The sequence below is a fragment of the Ambystoma mexicanum genome, chromosome 11 (assembly GCF_040938575.1).
Source record: "Ambystoma mexicanum isolate Mex_15411 chromosome 11, UKY_AmexF1_1, whole genome shotgun sequence".
NCBI lineage: Eukaryota > Metazoa > Chordata > Amphibia > Caudata > Ambystomatidae > Ambystoma > Ambystoma mexicanum.
Window position 1 is genome coordinate 658,511,092 of NC_090934.1, and position 19,980 is coordinate 658,531,071.

The window sequence follows — 19,980 nt, forward strand, 5'->3', positions numbered from 1 at the left end:
AACAATGTCTGCCTCTTTATAGTTTCTTCACTCTTGGTAATGTGGTTTACAGGTCTCTCCCAGATAGAGTCCCAGATAAGGGGAGTAGCGCTCTTGTTGGCTTAGTCCTCCTTTGTAACCTCTTGGCTGTTGGCAATGTGGGTTATATGTTTCTCCCCAGTCGGTGGTCCCATATAAGGAGAATTTCACCCTTGAGGCCTTCTACTCCTTTACTACCTCCTGGCTGTTGGCAATGTGGGTTACAAGTTTCCCCCAATCGGTGTCCCATATAAGGGGAATTGTGCCCTTATGTTGCTTTATTTGTTCGGTATTCAAAAGTAGGCGTTTCTGCTAAATGATCGATATGGAACGCCCCAAGGGTTACCTTTAGTTTTAGGCCAACTCACTGGTCTTCTTTGGTGTCTCGGTTTTCCTTGTAGGTGCTGCAGTGAACCTTCCATCTTCTTTCTGGGCGGCTCACCGCGTTGTGCACAGCCTCTTCCTGGAGCTCTCACAGCTCTGGCGGTGAACTGAAGCGCTGCTTGTTGGGTGGGGAGCATGTACCCTCTCAGCAGGGCTCTTTTTCCCATTACCGCTTCCCGATGCGCTTGCTCTGCCACACCACCGGCCTTCACATCTCGGGTCGACATCAGCTGGTGATTTTCTGTCTGCTTTTGCGACCGACCCAGCATTCAGGTCTGCCTCAGCTACTCCTTCAGCTTCCTTCTCTCCTCCTTCCTTCAGCTGCAACTCATTCCTGAGTTTAAATGTCCAGCTCATGTGTTGAGGTCTATAACAGCTAGACCGCACATTCTCCTTAATGGCATTGTTGATCCTTACTAATTCCGGGCCCCTCTTCTTCATCACAGTACCAATGGCATTGTGGATCCTGAAGTCCATAATGTATTTGGAATGTGGATGTGCAAATATTTTGGATTGCGTTTGTAAATTTAGCATTGTCAAAGTTAGGGATAAAAGGTTTGTGTTTTAACATTTGGTTTTGAACCTCTATTTAAGACATGATCATGACTTAATCAGAATCAGAGGATGTTGCAATTGATTCTTGAACCCCTAAAGTATGCACCTTATTCTGATTAGATGACTTTCACAACATGTTCTTTGGGTATTTTCGTAGGAGGGACTTTTACAATGAGAGCATGCCATTAAATATTTGGGGATCTCATCCTCATAAGAAGATTATCGGGTCTCTCCTAAAGGAGTCACCACTTCCCCTTGACAGCCATATCCTCCCTCATGACATGTGGCCACATGGAAGGAGACTTTTGGCTGCAGTTTAGTGATGACTCTGCAGGATTCATCAGAGTCCCCAACAGGATAAGAAATCCCACAACTCGAGTAAGCGGGGGGAAAAAGAAGGTACGCCAAGACGACAGACATTGCTGAAAGAGGTGAACAATGTTGAGTGTTGTGACTACAGACCAACCGGTCAGAAGTGTCTGTAAGTGTTAGGGGACCTACCTGGATGGCTGCTAGAGGACATCCCCGGGCCTGGTAGCTTTACTCCCGATTTCGGCTTGCCGGGAGGAGTGTTTCCTGACGAACGAACATGCTTTCGATTTTCGATCGAGGGGGTACACATACGCCGCGGACAACTGCGGTTGGCGGCACTGGCTTGTGTGCCAAGCCTCGTTCCTGTTCCGGCAGGGCCGCGGCGAATGCGTGGGTCGGCCTGCGCTCCAAGCCTCGGTTTCATGCCGTTTGCTTTAAATAGCATCCGAGTACAGAAGCGAGTCGCGTTCCTGACTCGCCGCTGCACTTCGCCTTGTGCCTTCTCCAGTTCCTTCCTTGTTTCCCTTATTGGTTTCTCGTTCCTGGTCCTGATTTTTTTCCCCCTTCCCCTGATCCTGACTCCTTTTGGGTCCGGGTTGCCTGATTTCTCTGGGGTCTTCTCCCTTTGGGTTCTGCCTCTCCTTGGGTCCCAGTTTCTCCCTTGGGTCTCCCTATCCCTTGGGGTCCCTTGCCTTAGGTTGTCTGAGTCCCCTCTTCCTGGCTTGTCTTATCAGGGAACCAGCTCCTGGCCTGATTCTCAGCACCACGCCCTACATGCTCCATCTGGATACCAGCTCCTGGGTGTTCTCCTTGATTTACCAACCTGAACTGTGCCTTCCTAGCTGGTTCCTCATTGTGTTCCAACTACTTCTCTCCAAGGATACAGAAGAACCCCTCTTCAATCTTCAAGCTAGCTTCTTTGGATTCTTTGGACTTGTCTTCAGTTCCATCTACCTTCCCTGTCAGTGCTTGCACTGTCTTGACGTTACGTAAATCCGCAGGGAAGTGTCTCCGTAGTGTCAGGAGTTGGTCCCCATCCACACCTGTATCATCAGGGCTGGGTTGGGATTGCTTCCTTGCGTCACCTTTTCATCTTCCGGCTTCCTGTTCAACCAGTCTGGCTTCTCCAATACGAACATCTCCTGGAAATACAGGTACACCGCGGTCACGTGACGCACACCTTAACAGAAAGTTACACAGAGGAGAATCCACCTCGAGACGGGATAGGTGTTGAGCTGTTTGAACTTAATAAAGAGATTGTTGCCACCAGGAAAATCAAAAAGATCTTTCTTTGTTTTGAACTAGAAGGACTGACCCAGAGCCAGCAAAGACATTGAGAACTCTTGAGTGGCGGTGGGTGGGGGCGGGGGAAGCATAAGTATAGTGTCAGTGAAACTTACTTGGCATAGGATAAACTCATTTTTGGATAGAGCACAGAATTAATGTGAGACTTCCTGTCGATCGCCATTTTATGATTTTCTTAGAAGGTAGGCAACCTCGTCCTAGCTATAGGGTCAGTTGAGGTTTCTTTTCCTCTAAAATAACGTTTTAAACTATGTCTTCTGCTCTGCCTTAAATTGACTAACTACAGTCCATAATATCCCAGCACATGGACTGGTATGTTTTGTTTGCAATGCTGCAACTCCAAATGTAAGAGTGAGAATGTCTGCTGGCCTATGTATATTGACCTCTTTGTCCAGCTTTACTTCCTGTACTCGTTTGGAGTTTCTGTTCGTGCACCTACACATGGTTGATAAATGTGTTTTTATTATTAATTGTTACATGAGTTCTAGATTTTAAGAAAGTGGAAATTTTACTGGTTACATTTGGAATAGAAGAATGTGTATCAAACTTATATATTACCCCCGATTCCTATGATTTTATGTTGCGATTTTTATTATTTTTATTTATATTTTATTTTATTTGATGTTATACAACCTTTATTCAAGATGATAGCACATAGCAAAATCGTGTCTTCTCCATCTTGTTTTGGGTATTATGATATGAACCACCTGTGTAACTCAACCTGAGGGCCAAAAGCTCCTCAAAATAATTTCCAGTTAAAAAAAACGAAAGGCAATTAAACCTGTTATGCATAGATATGTCCCTAATATCAGTGCCGATTGCGGAAGTGTAGTTCTCCAGAGTTGTGCACAGAATTTTGTTAAGATATTACAGAAAAGGTTCTCACACATCTCTTCTGCCGCCTGCCCCAAATCTATGCCGCATCTCGGAGGTAAGAAGCAGAACTACAACTCACCTCGCTCATACCCATGCTTTACTACCAGGCACCTCAGATTACGCACCCGCACGTTACAGGCCAGCCACAACTCCCAGACCCTCCCCACGAGCTCCCGAAATACCCGGCTAGGCTCACGCACCTTGCCGCCCTCTCCACTTGTGATCACGGCTAGACTCTGCCGCCCTACTCCAAAGCCTACAGCTACCACGAATACGGACTATATGGTGGCTAATAAAGTACTCTACCACACCCACAATGGTGCCACTCCCAAACAAACTGTTACCATTTGTCTCCACCACCACTGAAAATGAGCCCCCAGTGTAAAATCTGTGGTTTGCAATTCTTCTACCCCCTTTTTGAATGCTACTGTGCCAAATGTGTTACCACTTGTGTCCACCACCACTAAAAATGAGCCCCCAGTGTAAAATCTGTGGTTTGCAATTCTTCTACCCCCATTTTGAATGCTACTGTGCCAAATGTGTTACCACTTGTGTCCACCACCACTGAAAATGAGCCCCCCGGTGTAAAATCTGTGGTTTGCAATTCCTCCAACTCCCATAGCGCACCCGTGCACACCACCCCATTCACTCTCCCCATGAAACCCCTCCAGCCACCACTGAACCCCATCTTAAATGCGCTATGATTAACGCTAGGTCCATCAATGCCCACGCGTTAGACATCCACGACCTCCTAACCACCCATGATCTCGATCTTATGATCTCATAAACATGGCTACACGAGGCTTCCGGCCCGGCGCTCGCACTCGCACTCCCCCTGGATACTCCATCACTAGACAAGATCGTCTATCCAAAGGTGGAGGCGTAGCAATCATTGACAAAGCCTGCTTTTCTATCAGGAAGGTAGAGAAATCCTTGCAAAACAGTGACTACCTCCAAGTCAAAATCAACCTCTCTCCCCAATGTACCATTGCTGTCCACATTGTCTACCGCCCCCCAGGCCCAAAAGGTGACTTCCAAGCCTTTCTCATCCACCTCCTCTCTGACAACCTCAAAAAACAATCTAAAGCCATTCTCCTTGGGGACGTTAACCTAGGTCTTCTGGACAGTAAGGACCCAGCAGCCAAATCCCTTGACTCAGCCCTCAAGGCTCTGGGCTACAATAATACCATCTTTAGCCCAACCCACACCCAGGGCAGAACTCTCGACTGGATCGCAAAACATTACTGCCCACTCATCATCACTGGGAACACTCCCACCCCATGGTCAGACCACCACATCACCTTCAGCATCCTCACCACCTGCTCCACCACCCCCCCAACCACTGCTACCCTGCCTCGCCAGAAGCTCCCGCCAGCTCACTAAGGAAAGGCTACTGCCCTTCCTCCAAGGCCCAGCCTTCAGACCCCCTTTCTCCACTGACCCAGAAACACTAGCTACAGCCTAAGAAGTTGCCATCAAAACAGCTATTAACTCCATTGCCCCCTTAAACCCTGTAAGTCTAAACCTACCACTCATTCCAACTCATGGTTCACCCCGGAGCTCCTCACGCTCCGCAACAAAAAAAAGGCTGCTCTTACTCAGTGGCAAATGTCCCACTCTGACAAAGACAAAATGACCTTTAAATCCTGCTCCACCAAATATAAAAAAGCAACCACCCAAGCAAAGGCCAAATCCTTTGAATCTAGAATCTCGGAAGCCCAATCCAGCACCAAAAGAAATCTTTGCCATTTTCAGGGAGCTAGAGACACCTACCCCTGCCCCCCAGAACTTCACCAAAGACAAAGCCCGGTGTGATGATATACAAAAGCCATGAAAAATAAACTGAGCCTGCTCCAAAACAAAATATCGGCCACCAAGCAAGCCCTACCCAACACGCACACCCCTATCCCACCACCTGCCCCGGAGCCCCCTCAACCTTTTTTCATTCAAACCAGTTCTAGAAAAAGACATCATCAACATAATGAGGAACATCAAACCTTCCAACTGCAAAGGTGATGCCTGCCCAGCCACCGTTATCAAAGATTGCACTGAAGCGCTTGCTCCCTTCCTTACAGCCTTTGTAAACGCCTCATTTGCCACAGGGAAAGTCCCCGCCTCCCTCAAGGAAGCCTTGGTCCGCCCTCTCTTAAAAAAAACAACTCTCGACCCCACATCCCCCAACAACTATAGACCTATCACCACTGTCCTGTTCCTCCTCAAAATACTGGACAAAGCAGCCTACCTGCAGGTTCAACACTTCATTGAAGAGAATAAACTCCTAGGACTCTGCCAATCTGGCTTCCGCCCCAGACACGGGACTGAAACTGCCTTACTTGACCTGAAAATCCAGATGGACGATGCCAGAGACATGGGCATACCTGCGCTTCTCTTACTACTTGACCTATCCGCGGCTTTCGACCTCGTTGACCACGACGTCCTATGCCACCACCTCTCCTCTACTGCCAAATTCTCCCCTCAAGCCACAGCATGGATCACCTCCTTCCTTCAAGACAGAACCATGCAAGTATTCTCTGACCTAGCATCCGCATCACCAACTATCATACTCTAAGGTGTGCCCCAAGGCTCCTGCCTCTCACCCACCCTCTACAACATTTTCACACAACCCCTTTTCCTCATCCTCAACGCCATGGGCATTTCATACACAAACTACGCCGACGACACACAGATTCTCCTCACCCTCACTGGCGACTATGACACTGACTCCATGACCCTCAACAACCTCTACAACACCATCCAAGCCTGGATGGCAGACAATGGACTATGCCTCAACTCCGACAAGACTGAACTACTCCTGGTAGGATTCACCGACATGCTGAAAAACCTAGACTCCCAATTCAGCCATTTCACCATAGATTCCATCAAAATACCTGTCTCCTAATCAGTCAAAACCCTTGGAGTCTACTTGGATTATAACCTATCCATGGATAGACAAGTCAACACTATAGCCTCTGCGGCTGCATATCATGCCAAACTAATCAACGCAGTCAGGCTCTTTCTCTCCAAAGAAAACTGCACAAACATAGCCAGAGCAATCACTGGCTCTAGGCTTGACTACTGTAATGTACTCTTCCTAGGCACCTCCAACAAAAACCTAGAGAGGTTACAAATCATACAGAACAGTGCTCTCCGGGCAGCCAAAGGCATTGCCAAAAGGGAACACATATCAGAGGCCAGAAAACTAGCCAACTGGCTCCCAATAAAACAAAGAATCATCTTCCAGACTCTGACCCACAAGTGCATTCACCCTACTGCCCCTGACTACCTCTCTCAAAGGATCCACCCCGTCTCCTCTACTAGGCCAACCAGATCACCATATACAAACATGCTGTCTGTGCCATTAGTAAAAAAAGCTAGAGCAGGCGGATCCAGCTTCCCATATCTCGCACCCACCCACTGGAACGCCCTACCTCCCAAAATGCGAGGAGAGTCCTCCCTCAGTGCCTTCCAAAAAACCATGAAAACCATCTTATTCACATAAGTTGCACCGCACCAGTGGTATCCATATCATATGCATATGTTCCTACTGCATAAACTGTATTGTAATGACTAACTGTACCAACCAAAATATCAGTTTTATTCCTTGTAGAATTCATAATGTACCACTGAATGTCACTATTCCTGTAACTAAGCTCTTGCAAGTAACAGCGCCTCAATGCCCATGGGCTGCTAGCGCGCTATATAAATTTAAATAAATAAAAAAATATTCCTATTGCATCACACAAATGTGACTCTAATTCACACCAGACAGTCTTTTATCCTGCTCTGTTCCAAGGGCATTGTGCCATTAATCCAAGATTTAAGGATAGAACGCTTGACGAGGAGCAAAAGAATACACGGCAATCTGTAGGAGCCCTTCGAGAATCCATTCACTTTACCCAACAGGCAGCATAAGGGTTTGTGTGAAATTACATTCATCAAGGATCTCGGCCATATGCAGCAGAATTGTAGACATTGTTGAACTACTACACATGACGAAATTAAATGGGGGGGGGGGGGGGGGAAATAGATTTTCTGCACAGTATTTTGGACACTCGCCTGTATTTGAGGGGTCCGACTTCATTTGTCTGGCTGGAGAAATGTAAGCCTGATGCAGTTTCTTTAATTGTATGAATTTGAATCTAGTGTTTAGAGAAACTTTAATGGTATAACTACAAATATTCTTCCATGTAAATCATTGATTTGTCTACCTGTGTCTGCTTCCCATTTGAGCCTGCTTTTGAGGGTTGGTGGAACTGCCTCACTTTATATTATGTGGAAACAATACGTCTATTTGCTGCTGAAGTCCTGCTTTATTTGAGTAAAGGCGAATGTGCTGGTTCATTGGGCTCCAAGTCTGGAAGGCCGTTTACATGAAATGGTATTGAAAAATCAATTGGAGGTCACCCCCCCACTTTATAAACTGTGCTTTTGTTGGAAATCGGGATACATGTCCCTGAAGTATGGGCCGCTAACCAAGTCAACTTTGCAAGCATCTACTGGTTTCTCAGACAACAGAATGGATTGCATTGAATAAGGATGAACACAGAAACGCTCTATATGGTAATTGCAAGGGTGTCCCTAATTACGCTCCCCCCAGAATAAATAAACCCCTCTACGGAAGTAAGCCCAAGAGTCTGTCTTGTAAGGATAACAAGTTACAAAAATGAGGTTGGTAGCAAAGGACTCTGCTGCTTGAACGGTCTGCTCCTGTCCCACATCTGTTCCCTTCTCCTGCCAAACTGGTGCCAGGCAGCAGTTTATATAGTCCAGTCTTGCTGTAGTGGCGTCTCTGGATAGAGGCTATGGGTCCATCCCAATCCATCCTTCATCCATACAAGGGATGCTCCAAATGCTTCCTTTCTTCATTGTCGGCGAATTCTGTCAGAACATGCTGCTCTACATTTTGCTACCTTACATCGAACCGCGCTGCAGATTTTTACAAACCTTGAGGCCTAGCCCCAAGAAAACTTAAAATGTTTTATACACATTTTTCATTCATTATATCCATATGTCACTCCTTCTGCTAATGTTATCTGGGCCCTGTAGTTTTGCACATTTATTTTTACAATCTGTCCCATCCTGCATTTTGTCACCCAGAACGTCTGCCTGAACCCTTGACGGACAGTAAACAGCTGGCGAGTGAATTCGTACTGCTAGTGCTAGCACGAACACTGCAGAAGCCTGTAGTCTATTCTTAGCACAGGTTGCATTCTTTCTGGGAGAGAGTTTGCATCTACCGTGCTAAGATTTTACAAATGCATAAGGTCTGACATTACAAACCTATCCAACTAAAAATTACTTGTGGTTTATATTCAAACAATAACTGCCTTTTTATCCAGTGTCTGCCCATGTCTGTGTATGTGATTATAACTGCATAAAAGAGCCTTTCCAGTACCACCCCTCCCCCTGGTCCCTTATAGTTCCTACAAGAGGGATTGCATAACTCTAAAGCACTGGGGGGGGGGGGGGGGTGCAGGAGGACCCTGGTTCCTTCTTAACATTCCCCCCTTTCGTTACTTATACAATAACAAACTCACCCCCACCCAACATATCTACAACCCCAGAAATATTAGTTTGAGTTTCGCTGTTTATTGTGTTACAAGATGTTTTAGATCCCCCAATTGATAACATTATCTTTGCACTATTAGGAGCTATATTGAGACAACATCGGAGACCCAATTGGCATGTGCAGAAGAGGACCAACAAGAATACGATAACGGGCCCCAGTATTTTTACTGCTGCCCCCTGCCATGACAGGACCCAATCAAAGGCAAGAGATAGCCAATCCCTGTTCTGAACTCCACCTTCTTTCTTCATTTGAACACCTAGATTGTGCACTGCCTCAATGACGTGGGATAGTGACCCATTCTCAGCATCCCACGGGGGTACAAAAGTGCCAGCAGCTGCTTCCCTACTTTTTACACACTCCTCCTATGGCTGTTAGCATGTAGCGGTTCTGCATCGTCATGAGTCTCAATGCACAGAGCACTAGTTTCATGGCGTTGAATCCATTCTGTTTCATTGGCCAGCTGGACTAGTTCCCACCGGATGATCTGCACCCACTTGGCGTTGGCAGCTGCTTGTACCCTAGGAGCCAAAAAAGATGTAAAGAAAGTCTCTGCTGAGCTAAAACGTTGATACTGGTCAGGTATTCCTCTGAACAGTGCGGAAGAGTTTCTCGAGGCATAGTTTGATCTTTTTTCTTCTCCGCTGTTGAAATTATTGAAATCATTCCCTTTTCTGGCAGCATACGAAATTCTTGTGTGAGCTGCAAGTTTCTGCTTCTTTAGGTGCTGGAGTGACTGTTGGCACCTTGACAGGTATTTCTTCTCCTTTCAGGTGTTCTTCCAGGATTACTAGTAGCACTGAGTGCAGGTTGACCAGTGAACACTTACCCCTCCAGGATGGTGGGAGGTGTAAGTAGGCTTGTCGGCCACAAACCCAGTAGTAATCCATCACTTCTGTTGTACCTTTCGTCATATCAAGGATCACAAGAGTGTAGTTGCACTGTTTATTGCTAAAGCAAAGTTCATAGTCTGTCTCTATGTATTCGCACTGGCTTCTCCATTGTTGCATTCAATGTTGGCCTTGTGATGTATTGGGACCATATTTGCGCACACATTCTCTACTTAGGCTATTGTTTCTTTGCTGTACTCGATCAGTCCTTCTGCCGGTGTATTGCTCTCGTCTGAAAAGTGCACGGAACTACCATAAATCACCAATGCAATTATAGAGCAAATACTTCAATTCAGAAACAGACAGACACAATAACTCACAGCCACGCACTCTTTACAAGTTAATCAGCTCTTTACGGCTATTTATTCAAAGATTATAAGTACATAGAAATAACTCCTAAAACGAACATGGAAAGAAGTCAAAAGAAATGCATCACTGTGAGCGTAATTCTTGTCGCCCTCTCGTCCAGAAGCGGCTGGAAGACTCCGGGGGGCAGCCAGGAAGAGAGTGCTACAGCTCACAGGAAGGCCAGACGGAGCGTCCTTCTGTGGTTGAAGTCTCACCTGACCCTGACTCCAAAAAAAGGAGTTGATTCTCGAACCTTCTGGAATTGCACCTGTGCAGTTGAGGAACAGCCGTCGGTTGCCAGCTGGGTCAATCGAGCACTCCCCCCAAGAAACGCAGGGCCTCCCTGGTCTAAAAAACATGCTCCACGGAGAACAGTAGCAAGTCATAACAACGTTAGCTTTTCCCAGCAGAAATGGCCTTGACTGCCTACCAAGTTTGAAAAAGCATGTTTGTCTCAGCACTGTGAATCTAACACTTCACTCCGCAGTGAAAGGCTGCACACATTCTGCTGAAGTAAATATCCAACATGGCTGCGAGCACTCCCAGAATGCATCGCGCCCGCGCCATTTTGAACTAAGCATAAATTGAGCAGAACAGCCGGGCACGTCACTGTTGTGCCCTGCCATTTGCCGTTGACATGCGAGTGACCTCCGAAGGAAAAATATGGTGCTTGTAGACCCTTTCTGTGTTTTGTACTGCCATTGCATAGCGCTGGGTCTAGATCAATGCTCCTCAACTGTAAGCTACGTGCCTGGAATGTGTCCTTTATCCTACATAGTGCAAGATGTACCAGGCATTGTGACACTGTAATTGGGACTGGATCTGGAACTAAAACCTTAGGTGCCCCAGGCGTATGTGGGATAAGTGCACACACGTAACCGCTTTCATTGATCACATTCTTTCCTGCAGTACGCATATAGGAGTACCAGCTGTTGGATGATTCTAAATATTGAATAGCAGAAATAGCGTCAAAGCCCAACCCCTTATATAAATCCTACGTCATTCATAATTCTTTTTTTTATCATAGACCTATTCATACTAGTATTATTTTCCAACTGTCCATCCACCCCCTTTATATGGCCATCCCATATAACAGACACACCTTCATACACTCCAACAACCACGACCTGTGTCACACAAAACAATATAATAATAAAAAACATAATGCATAATTCCTAGAACAAATTACATTCTTTTGAACATTATCCCTACATAAGAGGTTTGAACACATCGGTCAGACATCCTTGCTTATCCCTGGAGAGGAGAAAAAAGGTTACCAAGAAAGAGAGAGAGGGGGAACGAGGGAGAGCGAGGGAAAGAGATAGAGAGGGAGCAGAGGGAAGAGACCCTTTTCCCACCAGGGCCGAGTGGGTTCTGGACCTTCAAAATTTGAAATATCAAAAAAATTGAAAAAAGATAAAAACATAAAACCACCCTGGCATGGATTCTTTGCTCAATTTATTCTTCTTTGATTACGTCCTTACTCTTTTGATTGAACTTTGCCTTGTCTGAGGTGCTCTTCGGACAGCTGAGAGATGCACTCAATACCGTAACTCCTTTACGCTGACCGTGAGAGGAGTACAGAACACTGCATAAGGATCTTGAAACCTGGGATTTTTCTATCAACACACTATCATGGGTTGCGCAATCAGTTGAGAGATATATTTGATAGCCCATGTTAGTGCTGTTAAATATTCCCTAAATGTTTCTTCTAGTAATGTCACTGCTTGATGTGCATCGGTGTTAGGAATCCAACAGCCTTGACCTTGTTGTGTAGCCGTGGAATCCCTCAAGACAATGTACCAGTTGGGTGTAAACAAAACCACACACACCAATTGGGAGACTGACCAGAAGGAGATCAGCGGGACATCTGGGCCTGCGCGACGAACCAGCAATATTCCAAGTGCAGAGTGTTCTGATTTGAAGCGATGAACCAAATTATTCCTAGCATAGCTGTGACCTATAGAGATATTTAAGGAGGTCATTTACAAAGTTAACACACAAACAAAGGATAACCTATAAACAACAAGATCTGTCCTGTGGATATACAGGATGGTAAGAGGCAAGAATGCAGGTAGAAAGAATGAGAAAAAAAAATGTCTAGCAGACATTCAGAAAATTAATAAAATGAGGAAATCAAGGCTTACCACCATGTAGAGATTCAAACGTTCTTCTCTGGCCAGAGGAGGAAAAGCTAAACCCGACGACACACGGACGCCTAAGCCCTAGGATGGCCAGTCTCTAGTCCCAATCGGCAGGTGTTCCGGAGGAATCCATGTTCAAACATGGAGACTGATACACTGTCGCTTTGATGTCTTTCGCTGATTGAGGTGTATACACAGTAAGTTGTTGGTCGCCGAGTATAATGGAAATGCAAGCCTCCCGGCAATTCAGCAGCCAGATGAATGAATAACGTGAGCAGGCAAATAGAATCCAAAGAATGTCCGTACAGCAGAAAATTAGGTCGGCAACTGGCAATCAAGTCCAAACAGACGAGGGCAATCCGAAGGAAGGTCCGTACGGCAGGCAGGGTTCCATAATTCCAGGCAAGAACGTGACTCGTAAGGGAAAATTTCAGAACAACAAATCAAAGGGCAAGAGAGGGACAGAATCTGTAAGACAGATCCAGAATCGAGAAACCAGGAAACGTAACCAAGAGCAGCTTCTCGAAACGAAATTGACTCAACTAGAAGTGCCGGGCTTCTTCCTGAAACCGCTTATGAGCCGTGTGTCACGTGATCGCATACCACGCTGCACGTGACCACGAGAGGATGAAAAGCGTCCTAGTTTCCAAGGTAACCACACACGTTCAGAGAAACTGGTCCGGGCTGTAACAAATACCCGATGCGCCAAGGATACAGGGCATTGTCGGGAGGGGGAACCCTGAACGTATCAGTACGGACAACTTCATTGTCCTTAGGAGATTGTGAATGTGGGAACTGACCAGCACTGATAGTTCATTTCTTAACAATCGGACACTTTCTTCACATGGGATATGGGGTCTGCATGCACCTACCTGTGATTATTTCATGTGGTGTCAAATGGTGGTCCTTGCTAGGCTGTGTGCGTAAACTGAAGAGGGACAAGGGCAAACGGTGTACCCAGTTTTTCTTCAACATGTAACATCATTTTGACAGTTTATTCTTCAAAAGCCCATTTATCCTCTCCACAACTCCATTAGCCTGAGGGTGGTAAATTGAGCGCATTCGATGTTTTATGCGCAATAGCGCATTAAAGAAATGTGTGCCATTATCTGATCTCAATACTTCACACACGCCCCACTGTGGAAACAACTCTCTGACCAGGAACCGTGCTGCACACTTTGCATCTGGGTGTGCAGATGGTCCTGCCTCCACCCACCTGTAAAGGGGCAAACAACCACAATAGGGTATATATATCCATTGTACCTTTCCTCCATATCTGCATAATCTATAGGCAGTTCACGGAACGGCATGGTAATGTACCTCTTAATGTTCGTAATGTCATCCCTGTGCAGAAACCTTGGCATGCCAGACAGTGTATTGCTTTTTTTCAAAATGGTATCCTGGAGGTTTGGTACAAACCATTCCTCCTGAATATCTGCCACAATATGTTGTTTGGAGCTGTGGGAGGGGAAATGGAGTTGCTCAAATGCCAGAGAGTAATTCTTGGGGAATCGCCACCTTCCTAGAACTCTCCTGCCTCCACAATAAATCAGTGGGAGACTGTTTGCATCCCCTCCGCAACCATAGCTCCTTTTCCTCCTCAGGCGCTTTCCCTTGCAACTCTATAATCTGTGATCTGGGCAATGCTGTGTATGGAACTGTGGTCTCACTCTTTACAGGGGTGGTCACTGTACATTCTGTTAACTTTGTATCTGTGAGATAGGCTGCCAACTTGGCCGCCTGGTCTGCAGCCACGTTGCCCTTGGAGATTTCATCTGTGGCATTAGTATGGGCAGCGCATTTGATGACTGCCACAGTGGAGGGCCATGATAAGTCTTCAATCAGTTCTTCCAACAGCGTTGCATGCTGCACTGGAGAGCCATCTACCCTCCAAAACCCTCTTCCCCCTCCATCGAGACAGACCCGCATGCACTGTTGTCGTGACATATGCCGAGTCTAAGTAGATGGTGACACACTGCCCTTGAGAGTCTCTCCCTGCCTCAATGACAATGAAAGCAACAAGTTCCACTGCCTGAGCGGAATAACGCATAGGTTATTTATTCATGATCAGAACTTCATGCTCCCTTTACCGCACACCACTGCCACCCCTGTGTGCCTCTGTCCCGTCTCCTGGTCAATTGTTGATGACCCATCAACATAGTATCTCTCCTTCTGTCAATGCACTGTCTCTAGCTTTAGATTTACCCTCCTCTTCACCCTCGTATGTAGCAGAGTTGCATTTTTAAGGACATCATCAGTGGATGCCTCTGTCAAAAATGTGGCAGGATTCACCGTCCTACACTTTACTATTTGAATATGAGGTTTGGATATTATAATCTCCTATGCATAGGATCTCTGAGCTCTCAGGGCCAATTTAGATCTTTCCAAAATAGTGAACGTTCCACAAATAAGGTAACAGAGCACCCCATGACAATCGTGGAACCTTTCTGTATTCCAAATGCATCCGCTGTGAGTGCATGTTCGCACGCAAACTGTCCCTGCATGACTGAGTCGAGCTTTCCACTATAATAAGCCAGTGGCTTGTGGCTCATTGTGCTCTTTTGGGTCAACACTGCTGTCAAGCCATCCATCAGAGTGGGAAAAAAAAATAAAACTCCTCTGTATAATCCGGAGTTGCTAAAACAGGGGCCATGCAAATGGCTTCTTTCAAGCCCTCAATTTTTCTAGTCATTTCTTCAGTCCATTCCAATGTACCATTGTTTGTTTTCTGTCCTTCTCTGAGACTTTGTAACAGCGGCCTTGTGGAGGCTGCATAGACTAGGATCTATGCCCTGCAATAGCAATAACTGCATGAGCCCAAAACCTGCTGCATTTCCTTGACGGTACTGGGCTTAGGGTTGGCGTGTACTGCTGCCGCCCTATCTGGTAATATGTTTTCCTGTTTGCAGAAAGGAGTTCCCCAAGTATTGTAGCTTCTTTTTATCTGCCTTGTACCCTTTGTGAGCCAGCAATTGCAATAATTCAACTGAATCCCTCCTGCACTGTTGTTCATTTTCAATAGATACCAGCAGATCATCCACATTCTGGATGATTGTGCTAGGCACCTGAATATTTCCCAAGTCGGCATGCAGTAGTCTATTGAAAATACTTGCCTTTCACAGTACCCTTGAGGCAATCTAGTGTGCTCGAAGCGCCGTTGACCATGTGTAAATGCAGGGAGTAACCATGAATCAGGGTGAAGTGGGATTGAGAACAATGCATTCTTCAGATCCACCACTGTGAAGTATGTCGCTGTTTTGGGATGCTACATAGGATTGTCACTGGATTTGGAACTACTGGAAACTCCTTCTGCACCACGTCATTAAGAGGACGTAGATCCTGGATCATCCTCCAACTACCCTCTGTTGCTTTCTTGACTGGGTATATAGCCGTATTACTTGGGGACGTAGATGGCACAATGATCCCTTGCTCTAATAGAGCCTGACTAGTGCCTTTTATCCCCTGCTGTGCTTCTCTTGACAAAGAGTACTGCCGTACCCTCGAGAGTACTACTCCTGACGTCAATGTAATCTCTACTGGGGTCACATCTATCAATAACCCAACATCATGTGGTTTAATAGTCCATAATTGTGCTGCCACATATCGCATTTCCTCCTAAAAGAAAATAAAAAATAAAAAAAAATAAAGACCGGGTCACCACTGCCATCAGGGGGCACTAACTAACTAAGGAATTTCTTGTATAGCGCAATCACTCACCCAAAGGTCTCAGGGCGCTTACATAAACAAATACAAACACACATAACACTAAAATACCAGAGAGGAGAGAAGAAAGTAGCCACCATGGGTCATGGCGACTAACAAATCCTAAGGGGAAGCCAGTGATCTTAAGGCACAAGTGGGGATTTAAGCATCAAAAAGAAAGGTTTTACAACGTTTTCTGACTCGCACCCGCCTGGGTCTGTTCCAACCAGACACTACTGTTTGTCTGACACTACCAGTCCTTGCAAATCTTCTTTTTTTTTTGGCAGCTCAATACCATAGAATGGTTTAATTTAGTAACCGCTCTTTAAATACATTGGTCAACAATAAAAAAAAGACCTAGAAACTTTACAGGTAATTCTGTAAGAAAAATGTAACCTAGACAAGATCGGACTTCAACTCAACAATTGATGTCTACAAATGCATACCTTGTGCTCACTGTTACTCAGTTCAAATAGGTGCACTAAGCAGCAAAGCAAACTTGCATGTCACGAGGATTCCGATTTGCAAAGTGACTTGTCACCAGTGGACAAAAGTACCTCTTCAGTCCATTTAGGTTTTCTAGGCATGCCTATGTAAAACAGTTGTGTTGATCTTCCCCAAACAGGACCATTATTTGCATGTCTCCATTGTCATTTGACCCTTGCCACTGCCCCACCCCTCCCAGCACAGTTTATTGTTGCTTCTGAAATTACTATGTAGGGCTGGTAAGTAACAAAAACCGTTAACAGGTTTGGCAAAGGTGTTCAAAACACTGAATAACAAAAGTGATACAAGGTAGTCTGTCACACTACAAAACGCTTCCAATATCCCCCAATGCAGCCTTCATTATCTTTCAAAAACTGTCCGAGGCATATCAAACGTAAAAATAAAAATCTTCCTTGAACCTCCCCTCTTCACATAAAAAAACAAACACCCTTAAAATCTCAAGCCCAACTAGGACCTTCTTATACATACATATATATAATGTATATAAAATATACAGCTTACAGTTTGTAGTCCTATTTGACTTTAAAGAGGACTGAACAGTGAGGCAAGTCAATGGATGTGAAATGAGAAAAACGGTCCTTGCACAACATGACATCCAGCCAGATTTGTTCTCTTTCAGTCCTTTGTGCTCAGAAAAGTTAAAATAGAATATAACACCATGTACACAGCATGGAACGAACAGCGGCTGGAGACCATAAACCATGTCAATAGGGAATATTTCCCACCTCCCATAAGATGCCTGTTTGCGACTCCTAGCGAAGAAACGCACACCTAACCAGCTGCTTAGTAGCTGACCAAAGTGTAAACGTGTTTTTCTCCTTAGTTGCATTTCTGGCCCTCTGGTAACTCGACCGGGTGGACAATGGTTTACACAGAACGTACACTCATTCTGTTTGCAGGGAATGAGTTACCAAACGTTTAAGATTGTGAGAAATGTTCTTGGGAGGACCTGTACCGATAACGCTCTTATGCAGACACTTAGGCAGAAATGTAAGTGTTCTGAAGACGATAGCCATTTCCTAAAACAAAAATCGCATTTCACTTTGTAGTGGGGAGCAGCTCTTTTCAGGTGTCCTCTTCAGTGCCTGTGTTCAAGTCTTCCTGCGCAGGTAGGAAAATGCAGCATGAGCAACGAGGGTGCCTACTCAATGCCTACAATGAAAAGCGCAGTTCGCTCTGTATTCAGAGCATGGCAGTTCTCTAAGCCAGTGTTTGGGTGAATCGAGAGGTTATAGAAGGCCAAGCTCCACCGGTCTCTTTCCTGGTACTCGGACAAGGGAATTGAAATTGAAAACTAGGTCCATTTCTGGGGCCACTTGTCATGTCGCCACATCCAGGTAGCTCTGCAGTTTGCGGACAGTCGTCTCATCCAAAGAGAAAAGGTCAAAAGTCGTATTCGTAACATTAAAATGATCAGTTTCCTCGATCAGATTTACTATCTGCTGTAGTACATTGCGTTCCCGTAGTGCCATCAATCGTCTGTGAAGGTCTACCAGCTCATCTGTGTTTGCCTTGTCATAGGCACCCTTCTTTAAGATCATTTCAGGCTTGCTACAAGGTTCAGGGCTCTTCCTGCCAACTATCTTATTGTTCGCAGGGGGCATTTTCTGGGGGGGCTGGTGGCTCCCGATCAGGGTGGCTGGAGTCTTCACTTGTGTCGCTGTCACTGTCACTTAGACTTGGTCTGGATTCTCTGGTGATAGGATTGGCTTTTACAACAGTTTCTTCACCAGAGGAGGAATCGTCTTCATCAGACTCCTGGGACTGCAGACGCTCAACCATCGATCGAAGAGGCCCTTGGCTGTGGCTGTGGGATGATGGTTCAGAATCTGAATCTGAACTGGAGTCGGAACTGGAACTGGAGTTGGAAGGACTGGACCGGATTCAGATTTGGAAGAGGCCTCATCCTCAGAGTTGGACTCATCCACAGGTTTCTTGAGCTCAATCTCTGCCTCAGGTTTGATCTTCTCTGGTTTGGCAATCACTTTCTCCTTGGGGGGCTTCTTCTCTGGGTAGGAGGATGAAGCCGTGCGGGGGGAGGTAGCAGAAAATGTCTTCATTCCTTTGGAGCTGCTCTTTTTCAGTTTTTTGGCGCTAGACTTTGGCGATTCAACATTGGGTGGCCTTTTGCTGGAAGACTTTGACTCCTGTGGTGGAGACAGGCCTCCCTTTGTTGAGAGGCTCTCTAGCTTGGTCTTTTTCAAGGCAAGTTTTGGTTCCTTGAATGCAGCTTTGGAAGGGGCCTTTTCCTCTTTGGGAGGTTTATGTTCAACAGGTTTTTGAGACAAATCTTTAGAAGGCTTGCTTTGTTCACGCTCACTGTCTTTGGAGAAGCATTTGCTCTCCGAGTCTTTCTGTGGTCTCTCTCTTTGTTCCTTTGTTACTTTATGGGGTTTCGATACGTTTCCACTGTCTGGTTTTACATCCTTTGATCCATGAGACGGCTTGGTCTTTTTCGGGTCCGAGAATGCAGAGAGTGGGACTGTGGGTAACCTGGGATAATCCGGGCTCGGCCTCGATATGGTTTCAGCTCCTTCTGGCATTACCATCACCCCTCCAGCCTTCAGGAGTTTCCGTCTGAATTCTTTGGTAGGGTCATTGAATGTCAGCTTCTCACAGCGAAGGTGATTGACTGGTGGGTTTCCTTCCAAGTTAAGGAAAAGGTTGTAGGTAAAGCAAACTTTCTTAGGCTCCTCCTTGTTCTTAAAGTAGACCTCAATGTTCATAATGAAGCCGGCGTACCCTGACTCCTCCACTTTGTAGGGCGGCTCTTTGCACACTTTGGGAGTCACAGAAGTCTTTACCTTTCCAAGTGTCATGATTTGTGTAAGGAGTTCTATTCCTCCCAAGATATAGGAGTTCATAATTGTTTTCACTCTTATTTCCAGACGGATCTCGTTTAGGTTTCGGGAAACTCTCATGCAGCCGAAAGACTACCTTCTCCACATAGTGCTGGATATCACATTGCTCTGGACCGTGGACAAATACCATCCAATCATGGGTAAACCCCTCAGTGGTAACTTTCTTCCGTAACTGGGCTCGGTGTCCCAGCTCCAGCTTCATTTGTACTGTGCACTGATTGTCCATTGCTGGAGCCCCTCCTCCCAGGGCTGCTCAGCTCCGCTCCCCGGGGCTCCCTTCACTGCTCCCGCCCTTGCAAATCTAATGACAATATTGTCCCTGCCACCATCTCGGGTGGCACCATGGGTCAGAAAAAGAAAATCTGGGGGCACTCGCCAACATTTTGTCGCAATTTAAGGCACTGCTTTTGCTAGTACATTGATACCATAGACAAATATGTCCGGGACCACACGAACTCCAGACTACTGACTCCCTTGCTATTGCTTTGATTATTACCATTGCTCAAGCCACA

General features: G+C 45.9%; 1 protein-coding gene and 1 pseudogene across 7 annotated transcripts in view; one reads left to right on the forward strand and one right to left on the reverse strand.

Moving 5' to 3' along the window:
• Positions 1-19,980, forward strand: part of METTL15 (methyltransferase 15, mitochondrial 12S rRNA N4-cytidine) — a 1,712,973-nt gene that overhangs the window by 12,150 nt on the left and 1,680,843 nt on the right. The gene's annotated exons all lie outside the window — the stretch shown is intronic.
• On the reverse strand, positions 17,927-19,704 carry LOC138504756 (protein ENL-like; annotated as a pseudogene).